Source organism: Ammospiza nelsoni, chromosome 14 (assembly GCF_027579445.1).
Source record: "Ammospiza nelsoni isolate bAmmNel1 chromosome 14, bAmmNel1.pri, whole genome shotgun sequence".
NCBI lineage: Eukaryota > Metazoa > Chordata > Aves > Passeriformes > Passerellidae > Ammospiza > Ammospiza nelsoni.
The window spans coordinates 12,526,983-12,539,088 of NC_080646.1; positions in this window are offsets into that span (position 1 = coordinate 12,526,983).

Genomic DNA, 12,106 nt, shown 5'->3' on the forward strand with positions numbered 1-12,106 from the left:
TTTCTGTTAAGGCAACTCAGAGATTAAAAATCCATATGCCAAAACTTGCAAACTTGGAACCCAGCTCCAGGAATGGATGACTCTTCTCAAAAGAATCTCCCTGGAGCTCTCTTGTCACTGCTATAATAGCTAAAGACCCTGATATGCCTGTTCTCACCAGCAGAGACATTGCCAGCAGATCCCAGCACAGCATTCAGAGGAGAGATGCTGCCCTATCCTGCCTGCCAGGCAAATGCAAAATACCTGACCAGGACTGGTATAAATAATATTTGACTCTGTGTGCTCAGCAGATTCTTTGTTGGGAGCTTCAAAGTGGGCATAGAGAACAGTAATTGTTGCCTTTGTATGTGTGAATTTGAAAGCCCCAGTTAAAATTCACCATTTATGTTTAAAGGCTTAAAATTCACATGATCCCTCTTCTTAACACAGCAAATACACATCATAGCTTTCATTCATAAATGCAAGCAGTCAGTCACAGAAACTGAAAAAAATAAGGATGGAAGAGGGTAAAATATGCAGGAAGCTATCCTATCCCCCTATGGCCTGAAATTTGCTCAGGGTATAATACATGTGATTAGCAACTGTCTGTCAATGAAAGGAAAAAAACTTGGGAAATTTAAGGAGGATATGGCTTTTACTGAAGATTCAGTAGTAAAATAATAATGAAATATAAAAGGCAGCATTGTAAATTTCAGCCTGAAAGGTGAAGTCTTTGAAGACAGAGAAAATAAGTGGTAAGATTCTTCTATCTTTTGTTTATTGGCATGTTTGCTATGACTGGCCTCATAATAGGATAACATTTCAAATGTGAAGCCAAGTCCATCATTTGTATTGTTGTGGTCTGATTTTCAGGATCAAAATGAGACACATTTATCTTTAAAAAACTTCTAAGAGTACCTCTAAAATACCTCTAAGCATATGCGTGTATATAAAAGTATAGAAGAGTTTGATGAGGCAATAGTATTGATTATGAATGGACATGGGCTAATACACATAAAGATTGGTGTGCAATACATACATGCAGAGGGAAGAGTTAAGCATTCTCTCTGCAGTCCTAGAGCTGACATTTCCTGATATAACTGCAATCTCCACATTCACTATTAAAATAGGTCTAAATATGGAATATACAGCAGTGGATACACATAAATACCTACACATACAGATGCTGTACATGTACACAAGGCTTGACTGAAAATACTTTGGAATCAGTACATCTGTTTTAGTGGGGCCACAGCAGATAAAGGTGATGTTTTTAATATAAATGTGCAACTTTGAATTTTAACGCATTTAAAAAACCTAGTAAACATTTTAATTTAGCATCTCTAATAGGAGATATTTTACACCTTCACATATAAGTTTCATAAACCAGATATTCATCATAAGCATGGATAATTTTGTCTCTCTGGCCACAGGATTTTCTGGATTTATGGTGGATAAACTCTTATAGTCTATTTACACCCTGCATTCTTAAGATGCCTCTCAGAATATCTCATAGTGGATTCACAGTTATTGCTGTTTCTTTAGGCTTCACTCCACAGTTTATTTCAAAGGTACAATGAAACTTCTTAGGAGAGGAAAATTACATTTAATCTTTTAATATAATGACCAGGTATATGAATCTGTTTACCTGCATTTGTTCCATTAAAGAAATAGAACAGCTTAATTTGAAAAGGTCAGTGACTTCTGCAACACTCTTGATTCTCTTTCCTGTCTGTAGCCAAGAAAGAGCAGAGACCACTCTATTCTCAGCAGTAAAGTGGTTCTGTCTACTTAGCTAATTTCCCCACACACTTTGTAGTTCTCTGGTGACATATGTCCAATGCTTCCCCAGGTCTTAAAGAAAAGGAACTCACATTTTGCCAAAGAAAAGCCAAGACCACAGAGGAGATGAAATATAAGATAAAGTAGTAACACTGCAGTGGAGTGAACCCAAATGGGACCTTGATTTTTTAAAAGTGACATATTACAGACATAAACCCGAGTTAGAGAGATCAAATCTATATCAACAGCAAGAGCTAAGCTCTCCAAAATTTAGCATGGCTCAGATCTACTGGCTGAGCTTGCTCCCATCCTTCTGTGAGATGAAAATGTAATAGGAAACTCTAGCAAGAACATGTATTTTCAGCTCCATGATTTGATTAATATTGGTAGAGCACTTTCAAGATTACTCATATTGCATAGCATGCATTTCTCTTGAAGAGGATCCAATCCACTTTTATCACATTCAGGAATGCACAAATACTATGCTTTACATACATTCCATCATCCTGTGCATACCCTTTGTACATCTGTAATGGCAATGTTCTTCAGTTAGTTTTCTGGCAATAAAGCCAACTGCCATTAGAATTGAAAGTAAGTTTGAGTGAGAAATTATTTTATCTCCCAGAAAAGCATGGGCACGTCCAAACACTTCCTATCAGGCACGGTCATCAGGAGTTTTTGTAGGTCAAGAGTATGGATATTGTTCCATCATTTTATAAATTTCTGTAATTTTCCATACCTGAGAATGTTACCTCACTCTAATTTACCAGCACAGATGCAGCATTTGTTACTACAGTCACCTTACAGTGAGTCATACCTGCTCATATAAATACATAGCTATAGTACTAAACCATGGAAAACAATATAAATACCTCATAAGGAAAAATAGATTAGTACTTAATTTCACAGTGTTGGGCTCAATAGACCAAGGTTGTCAGAGAAGCACAGTTATGGATTAGTTACGCCCATTTTTGTCCTATAAAATTTTAAGCATTTTATTTTCATTATTTCTTACTTTCTAAAGATAACTCTAGACACCCAGGTTTACTAGTGTGATTTCATTAGTAGAATTTCATTCACTGATAGCATTTCAACTAATAGGTCTGAGACCAGAAAGCAAATAGAAGTGCTCTTGCTGGGAAGGAAGTGTCTGAGGGCAGAGGAGGGTCTGCTGTGTTTTTCTCTGGATACCACTGCAAAGTTTTAGCCATGGACTGCCACAGAGGACCTTATGATAGCTTTCACAAGAACAGTTCAATGCATTTCACTTAGTTGTCACTTTTTTCAAAAACACCACTGTGCAATGGCAGTGGTGTGGAATAGAAGTTGAATTTCACTGTAGAGATAGCTACATTTCAGTGGTGGGTGAAGTGTTCCCAGCAGACTTTGTAAAGCACTTTGGGATTCTTACAGATGAAAGGTGCTATATAAATGTCAGGTATTGTTATACACCACTTAGGAAAAATGTTCCCATTTATTCCTCTGGATTTACTGTTGAGCATTTAGAGATAATCGTCATTGCTGATAATAACAGTAAGAACAGTATCTTGAACGCTGCAGACTGTGCAGATTGTTCTGTATTCTGCTCGTCTGTAGCGGGAGGTTGCATACTGATAAGAAGGAGGAATTTCTGGACAATGTGATTATAGAGAACAAGCTATTTTTTCATATTATATGGTCAAAGTGCAACTGTCAGAGTTATTTACATGGCTGCATCATTTACAGCCCAGGATTATTGAAAAGACTCAGCTGAAAGGTAAGCTGCTTTCACGACGATATTCAAAACAGCATAGTACAACAGCTCCCTGTAGTAGGGCCATTTGTTTTACTGTATTACCTCTCTACACTTGTCTAAGTTCTACTCATTCATTTTATTAATAGAATTTATTTAAATGCATGACAGATGTTTCTAACAATGCTTACTCAAGCACTGATTAGAATGTGTTAGAAGAATTCCAGTGTTTATCCTAACATGAGCACCTTTGGATTTTGGTGTTTTGTTTATGGCTGGTGGGGGGCACTTCTTTTTAGCATAACAGAGTTTCAAATGGAGTTCAGTATTGATTTTAACAGGAGTGTAAAAGGCAGATGGCTTTTGCCAGGTAGATGAGTAATTTCAGCAGTGCACTAACAGATCAAATGGTCTTTATAGTACTGGAAAACAATCCTGCCCCAGCAATTCTCTCAAGTGAGTAACACCTGAATATAAAGAAACTCACATTTCCCCTTCCTCTTCTTCTTCCCAGTCTCTCCTCTCAGATTTCTGTCTTCCAGTTGGGGTATCTCATTAACCTGCAGGCTCTATCCCTGCCTCATTATCTTCTCCTGAACATCTGAGGGAGGCAGAAGTGAGGCTGTATTAACCCACTGATTGCTGCTGACCGAGTGATGCCCCTGAGCCCTTTTGGAAGCAGCTTTGGCTGAATAAAAGCTGCTGGAGGATGTAGTCCAGGAGTGACTGCTGGATAAGTACAGGAGTAATCTACAGTGGGGATTCCTGTTATTAAAACCTTGCCAAAACCTTTGTGTGGAAGGGATCTGAGTCTATCTCTGAGGAAGGTGTGCAAGCTTCCCTGCTATTCCCAGTGTCTTTAAGTACAGAAGCTGTGAAAGCATTAAAATGTACAGAACTACCTTCTCTCCTTCCTGTGAGCAGCAAGGGCACTTTCCCAGCTAATCCAGAAAAATTATCCCCTGGAGAAAGACTAAATGCTAAAGAAAACTTAATGTTGCTGGGATTCCTTTTACAGTCCCATACCCCCCAAAAAGTCCACATGAGACCTCAGTGTCCCCATCAGCATGGGAACTGAACCTAATAGCTGCAGGATTGTAGTTATGGCTCTATGCATCCTATGCAAATTCCCAGAAATTTCCAGTCCTCCTAGAGTATTGACATTTACACCCACCTTCAGAGCACTGTTCAGAATTATCATAAAAGATCAGAGTGCAGCTTGGAGGCCAGTGTAATCATAATTTGACCATGGTGGTATATTTACTCTAGATAATTGAGTTTATTTCCTCTTATTTTTCCTTTTTGCTGCTTTTACCTTGGTCTCTCCCTGTGGAAGTTTAACCACTGACTATCATGGGAGGAAGAAAAAACTCAAAATTCTGGAAAAAATGTGATAGATTTTTCCCACACATGAAGGAAAACCAGCCAAATAGCAGGAACAGAGATTAGCTTCTATAGATCAAGGGGGATAACACAGGATTTTACATGTTCCATGGACTAAGAAAATATTTAACACCAATTATATGTGCTTAAAGGACTTACATAACAGAAGGCATTTTTAAATGAAAAATCTGGAATGAAATCTGTGAAGTACTTATGCTGTTAGTCAGAAGTGATACAAGATATGAGGAAAGACATTTCTAAAATCTCATATTAAAAAAACCCACACAAAGCTTAAGGTTTACTCCAACAGTATCATAAATTCTCCTCACACCCAGGGTTAGTACAGGAGAAACCAAGAGGATGGAGTGTCTTTCAAATTTTGACTCTTTTCAAGTGCAAGTGAAGGAATGTTCTTAAGCTTTTAGTCAAATAAACATGTACACAGACTAGGACACATGCTCATCATATGAGAGGTGGTAGATCCATCTAACTCTTCCCAGAAATTTCTTTATGGAAACCACCAAAGAAACTCTGTAATTTAATCACTGGCTGCTGCAACTGGCTGCCTGCCTGTTAATTGCTTGGACAATACCCAAATTGTCAGACCAAAAGACCACCCAGTGATTCATTGGGCTGTCACTTCATATAACCAAAGCAACAAATATAAGAAAGAGTGCCTGAAATGAGCCTTTGCTTGTGATGTTTTCTCTGATACTTTCTCAGTATCCAATCCATTACAATTGTTCATCAGCTTCTTTAAAAAGCTTGAAATGTTATTGCTGCAAATCTCAAGTTCCTAAGGAGAAGTTATACTTCAAAGTGATTCTGCAAAAACATCTCCAAGGAAAGCCTGTTTGGTAGCTCTAAGAGTTTCTATATAGTATTACTTAGGTGATTTTGCTGTTTAAGCCTAGTAAGTTTGGGCAGGGATAACAAAAATCTACCAACATTTTTATTATGGAGTGTTGCTTTTGTATTAACTTGCAAAATACCATAACCATCTTTTATATATCCTTACAAAACTGCTCCAATGTGCTTCACAGAGATAAGGCTAATGTGGTGACAGTTATTTCAAGTTCCTAGGAGCTTTTAAAATATATTTTCATTACAGGTCATGAATAATCAGCACTAATAAGAATTCTAAATGTATGCTTGGTTGCAATGCATAGAACTCTCCCATAACTACACTGAGTATATTACCAGTGAGGTAGAGGGAAGGTGAAAAGATACTTTTTATTACTTAAGCAGTGGCATAATTTTGAAAATATAGGGAAAAAAGTGGATTTTGGAGATATTGAAGCAGCTTTTTGACAAATATCTGCTCAATGAAATGAAATCTAAGATTGATTTAATGGATGCTATGAAGTGAGAAGGAAAACCCATCAAATCTTCAAACTATATCGTAAAAGCAGCAAAAATATGTTTGCTCTCAGCATGCATTAGTCTGGAAGACATTTAAGAAGAGCAGTGCTTTTCCTATTACTGATGTCCAAGGCACTGTACTCCTTAACAAGTGTAGGAGAGAAAAAAGCTGCCGACCCCGGTGCTTTGATGCAACATGTGTCCAGTTGCTGCTCTTTTCTCATCACTCATCTACTTTTACTGTTGTCACACATTTTATCAGCCAAGAATTTCTGCCTTCCCTTTGTAAATCCGTTGCCTGAAGCAGTATTTAAGGAGTGCTGTCACTCCAGGATACGTATCATGACATCTGTGCCATGTTTTTGGTCACAGACATTAGAGGATTGCTTGGTCAGAGCCCATCCACTGAGTGCAGTGTGAAGCTCTGACAGACCCTCCCATGTGGAATCCTGGCCTCTGCAGACTGCCTGACAAACAGCTGGGTGATCCCCTTTGCCAAGGGTTTCTTTTTCACACCACACAGTGAGGGCATAGAGGGATATCAGCTCCCATTTCTCTCCCAGCTTCTGCAGAGGGTTTGAACAGACCTGTCCAAATTTGCAGCTGTGGCAATTGGATGAGGATGGCTCAGTGCCACAGTCTGCCCACTTTCCCAGTTACTTTAGCTGATCTCATAGTCAGTGTGGCCTAAACCTCCACCCAATGCATCCTCAGACAAGATCCTGTGGAATGACATATGCTGTCCATTGGATACCTCATCTCCCTCTTCAGCTGCTGCTGGTTTAGAACTATTGAGGGAGCTAGTGCTGATCGGCTTTGTATGACAGCTCACTATAACACTACTGTTTGCCCTCAGCATTTAAACAGCATTTTCTAGTTCAAGGCACTGAGATCATTATGCTTTCTTGTGCTGGTTTTCCCTCTGTGCACAGTTACACAAATAACACCTGCTTTTATCTCTGAGGGCCTGGAGATGATCCCACAAAGTGTCCCAGAGGTTTCAGCTGACACTGCAGAGACTAAGACTACTAGACAGCTTTGCTTCTGGGTCTCAGTTTTGTTGCTTCTCTTTCAAAATCTCTCTACGTAGCCAAAGTAAATGTCAGTGCAGACAGTTCTACACTACACAAAGATAAAGATATTTGGATCTTCAAAATGTTTTTTTTTTCCAGATAATTCATGATACTTTCTATAAAACACTGCAATTAGTAGAACCTGTAGCACAAAATCCTACTCTGTGTATCCCACTACCTTTATCTGTGGTACCTCTTTGTATCTTTGACAAGGATGTCCAGAGTCATCAGCTTTTCTGCCAGGGCTGCTGCTCATTCTGCAAGGAAATAAAATTTTGAACTTTCAAAAATGTCCTGTGTGTCTTGCAACCTAATGCAGTAGGAAAAACTCTAGAAATTTAATACACAGGGAAAGAAGTCAAAATGTAGAAAAAAGTAACAGTGGCAATTATGTTAATACAGGCAAATACGACTTACTGTCTTTTAAACACTCATATTACGAAGTTAAAAGCTTCTTTAGAGGCACATGTTACTAAATGCATCTTTAAAGTAATCAGGCTTTCAGTTCAGTCTCAGCAATAATATTCCTAAACATGTTTTTTTTCTAACAAACTCAAGAAAAAGCTGGGGTGTATTTCAAGGCTTGAGTGCTGCTGCCATCTACATGGCAGGAAGACTACAAACCAAAACAAACAAAAATCTGTATGTTACATTTACTGGTCAGAGCTGTAAGTCTGCAGATCAGTGTGATGATAGAAAATACAGTTCTGAAACTGAACAATCTTTTACTACCCTGAGTTTCTGTGTGGAAAATTCAAGATGATTTAGGGTAGGATTTCCCTACCTCCTTACTATCGAAAAGATCATACATTATTTAGATAAAATTTAAGAATAAATAAGGAAAATACCACTATTTTATTAGTTTTGGATATTGTTAATATTTTTCTGATGAGTATTATGTTTTCAAATCCCCCCCAAAAAAGAAAGAAAATCTGCCACTTGATGTAAAACTGGAGGGACTAATGTACTTAATGAAACAACATGTACTTACATGTACTGCTTACTCCAGAAAGGCTATTTTTTACAAGTGTCTCATTGAGAGTATTGCAGAGGAAGAAAACCAGGTTTTATTGCTATATTTGCACAGCACAATTCAGGCAGCATAACTCTGAATTCTGAAGCTAAACCTTCTTGAAATACATGAAAGAAAAAGAAAAATGTAATTAAATTTGTACTCCTAAGAAATTTTGTCAAATGCACAGTCTTCTCTAATAAAAACTTTGCAGACATTTGCTAAGTTTCATAATCTTTGACATTGTTTAGCAACTCACATGGCTTCACCTAGGCAGCTCTGTTTGTACTTACCCATCACAACCATCAGAAGACAGGGAAAGTGTTCTTGTGATGTGCTTCTGTCCCATAGCACAGCTCTCAGACACACTTCAGAACTTCCAGCAAGTGTCATTCAAAAAACAAACTTCCCATGGGCCCCAAGAAGACAATCTCAGGTTACTGTGTGAATTTTTTGTTGCATCTGAGTTCAGAACTACTTCTCCAAAAGTAAAATTGATGAATTTTCAGTTTGGGGACCTATGAATTCTAATGATACCCCAACTCAAATGTTAACAGTAATGCTAAGATCTTTGTCTAGCAGTTCAGACTACATATTCAATGAGGAGGACAAAAGGGGAAGACTGGTCCTTGAAATTGCTCTGCATCCTTTTCTCATCCAAGAAATATGGCCTGCAAAATCCAGCAGAAATCTCCATTACATGAAGGGATCTTTGTCTTCACAGATGCCCCATCACAGATGTGGGTGCAACGCTGTTCAGCACTGCGGCAATGACTCTGGGACTTGTACTGGAACTCACTGTCCTGTCTGCATTCAGAGAACTTGCTCTTTCAAAAGGAGTAAAATCCTGGGCAAAGGTAATACTGCTCACTGAACTGTCTCCTTCTTTTCTGAATTTTCAACACTTCAGCTCAGTCAGACTTGCAAAACCACTTCTCTTGTTGAAGTGCTGCTGTTTAGAGCTTGTAGCCCCATTGCATAGTGGTGTTGTTAAAGCATCTCTTTATTTCAAACACTGAATCTCATCAAGTCCCATGCCAATGTGCTTTGAAAACATCTTTCATTGGGTTAGGGAAGGGCATTGCACCACAAATACAGCCCCAAAATGGAATCAGTTTATTACAATGATCAAATTCAAAATATGTGAATGGTACAAGAGATTTCAAAATAGAATGTTTGGATTTGGAGACATAAATGAACAGTTCAAACTTTAGGGAGATTTCCATACAGGAATCTAAGTCAGTGACCATTCAGTATGACCAGACCAAGTATGAATTATTTGGAAAACTCAAAATCCCTCAAATAAAAGAGATGCATAAGAGTTTTGATTTTGTCTTATACTAAAAGCATTAAGTATCCTTTAATTTTTTAAAAAGAATACAATGAACTATGCATGTAATGTAAAAAATGCTTATTGGATTTGAAAGCCAAAAGTCTATGTTTAAGTAAGACCCCTGCACACAGCACTCTAAGCTTCAATTTCATGCTCATCTTTGTGTGAACTGTCCCACATTTCCACTCTGGATTGCTTGTTCCTCCTCTGGTCTTTGCACTGAGGCCAGTGCTTGCCTTGGCACAGCTTGGGCACACAAGCAGTAACGCAAACATAAGTGAGCAGACACAGAATACTGAGGCTGGAGTGAGGAGAAATCCCCCTGACTGTAAAATCACACCTTGAGCCATACAGGCCATTGGATCCCGTGACTTCTGAATAGAAAAAATCCAAGCCAAATCAAAACACCACATTCCTCAAGCAGTCTATGTATTCATGAATTTTCCACCCCATATTTAATATTTAAACAATTACTGGAAAATATTAGCATACTATTCCTTTTGACAGGATTCCTTCACAGAGTAACACAATAGAAAAATATATTCATAATTGCCTTGGGACTTTGTTGTAAACTCCATCTCCAAAAGTGCGAATGCAGTGGTACATCAGATCACACTCATAGAAAATGCTTCTTCAGTTTGACTTACAAGAAACTATTAAGTTCATCTGTATTTGTGTATTCAGCTCTGAAATTGCCACTTTGTTGCAAAAAGATTTTTCTGAGTGAGTTCACTGTGAGCACATATTATAAAGTTGGTTGTTTGAAAGACATCCAGAAGACAAGGGGAATATATTTGCTTTACTAGGAAATAAATGCACCTAATAAAAAATTCCTGCCTTACCTTACTGATCCTGTAATGATAATTAGCAGGAGGCACGCACAAGCATGTGCCAAACACCAATCATCACTGCACAAACCCTTCCAGAGGGCTGGCTCTATCGGCAGACTGCTGATGTGCACTGCTTTGCAGAATTAACGACAAGCCATCAAATATCATGTTGCACAAATGTAATTGCTACTACAGCAGTACTGGGTGTTATGGGCAATGCCAATTCCTTGAGCTATGAGACCTCCTTGAACACATCCACTTTTGAAATATCTAGATGAAAGAGTTTTGAAAAGATTTGTTACCCTGGTCCAAGTGAGCAGATGCTGATGCAAAGCAGTGATGCTTGTTGTGAACGGACTTTTTAATGTCCATGGAAGAGACTGCTGCAACAACTCAACGTGGTTGTTCATATGGAAGAGGAGAAAAGGAAGGAGATGGGTCCATCCTTTGTTTGCATTTTGTTCTACTGTCTGCAAGGTTCCTGTAGGGCTACTAAGTTCTGTAGGTATAGTTACAATTTTATCTTTACCTCCTTGATGTTTGCCACTCTCATTCAGCCACAAAAGTTAAGAGAAGGATATATGTTAGCTAAAGACATGTTCCGCTCTCAGTTGTGTTGTGCAAGTATAAATACATCAATGATGTTATTCCATACATCCAGCACAAGAAATGCAAGAATGAAGACATAGCACTCAATATTCAGTCATCATAATTCAAATACAACCACATATGAACAAAAGATACATTTTAGAGAGGAAAATGCCTTCTATCAACAAGGAAAGTTGTTTCTCAAAAATACCAAATGTGTTAAAATCACCGATTTTTCTGCCCAAAGATGCTATTTTTCTGCATGAAAAAATTCACAAAAAAATAACATTAATTACCTTTATCTTCTCTGGATTGCAGCGAATTTGATTTATATATTCTTTAGTTAAATAAAAACTGGGATACTTCTTCCCACAATGCCGTTTCACCACCCAGTGTGTCAGAATACCATACACTGCACTGAGGGACATGGACTTACAGGATATAAAAACCAGACGGAAGAAGCTTTCACGTCTGCTTCATTCAAACCATATTGTGGTAACAGAGACCAGTTTTATCCTGCAGCCATGACAACTCTCCACAAGCTAAAAACAGATTCATTGCCAGAGAATCTTTCCAGACTGAAGAAATCTCCACTCTTCTAGTCAAGGGATCTTATGGCTAACATGACAATTAGAAGGGATAAATCAGACCATGAGGTACAGATCCATAAGGCACATCCTCAAGATCCTTTGCCTTCAGTAGCACTCCAGCTATAGGCAACAAAGAAAGTGAGCTTACTGCTCTGAGTAGCCATTATTTGTCAAACCAGCTTAAGTCCCACAGATTATCAGGTGATAAATGGGCCTAATAAGCTGTATTTATTCTACAAATATAAGTGGACTTTTTTAGGAAAAGAAAAAAAGTATAAAAGGTATAGCTGCTTTTCCCAATGAGCACAAATTGATATTCAATTAAGTATATAATTTCAGTAGAGGACCCCAATGGGCTTCTCCAGTTCTATACTGGTACTACATTTCTACAGATTATGGTAATGGTAAATGGTATTTAGAGAAAAGGAAAATTTACATCCTA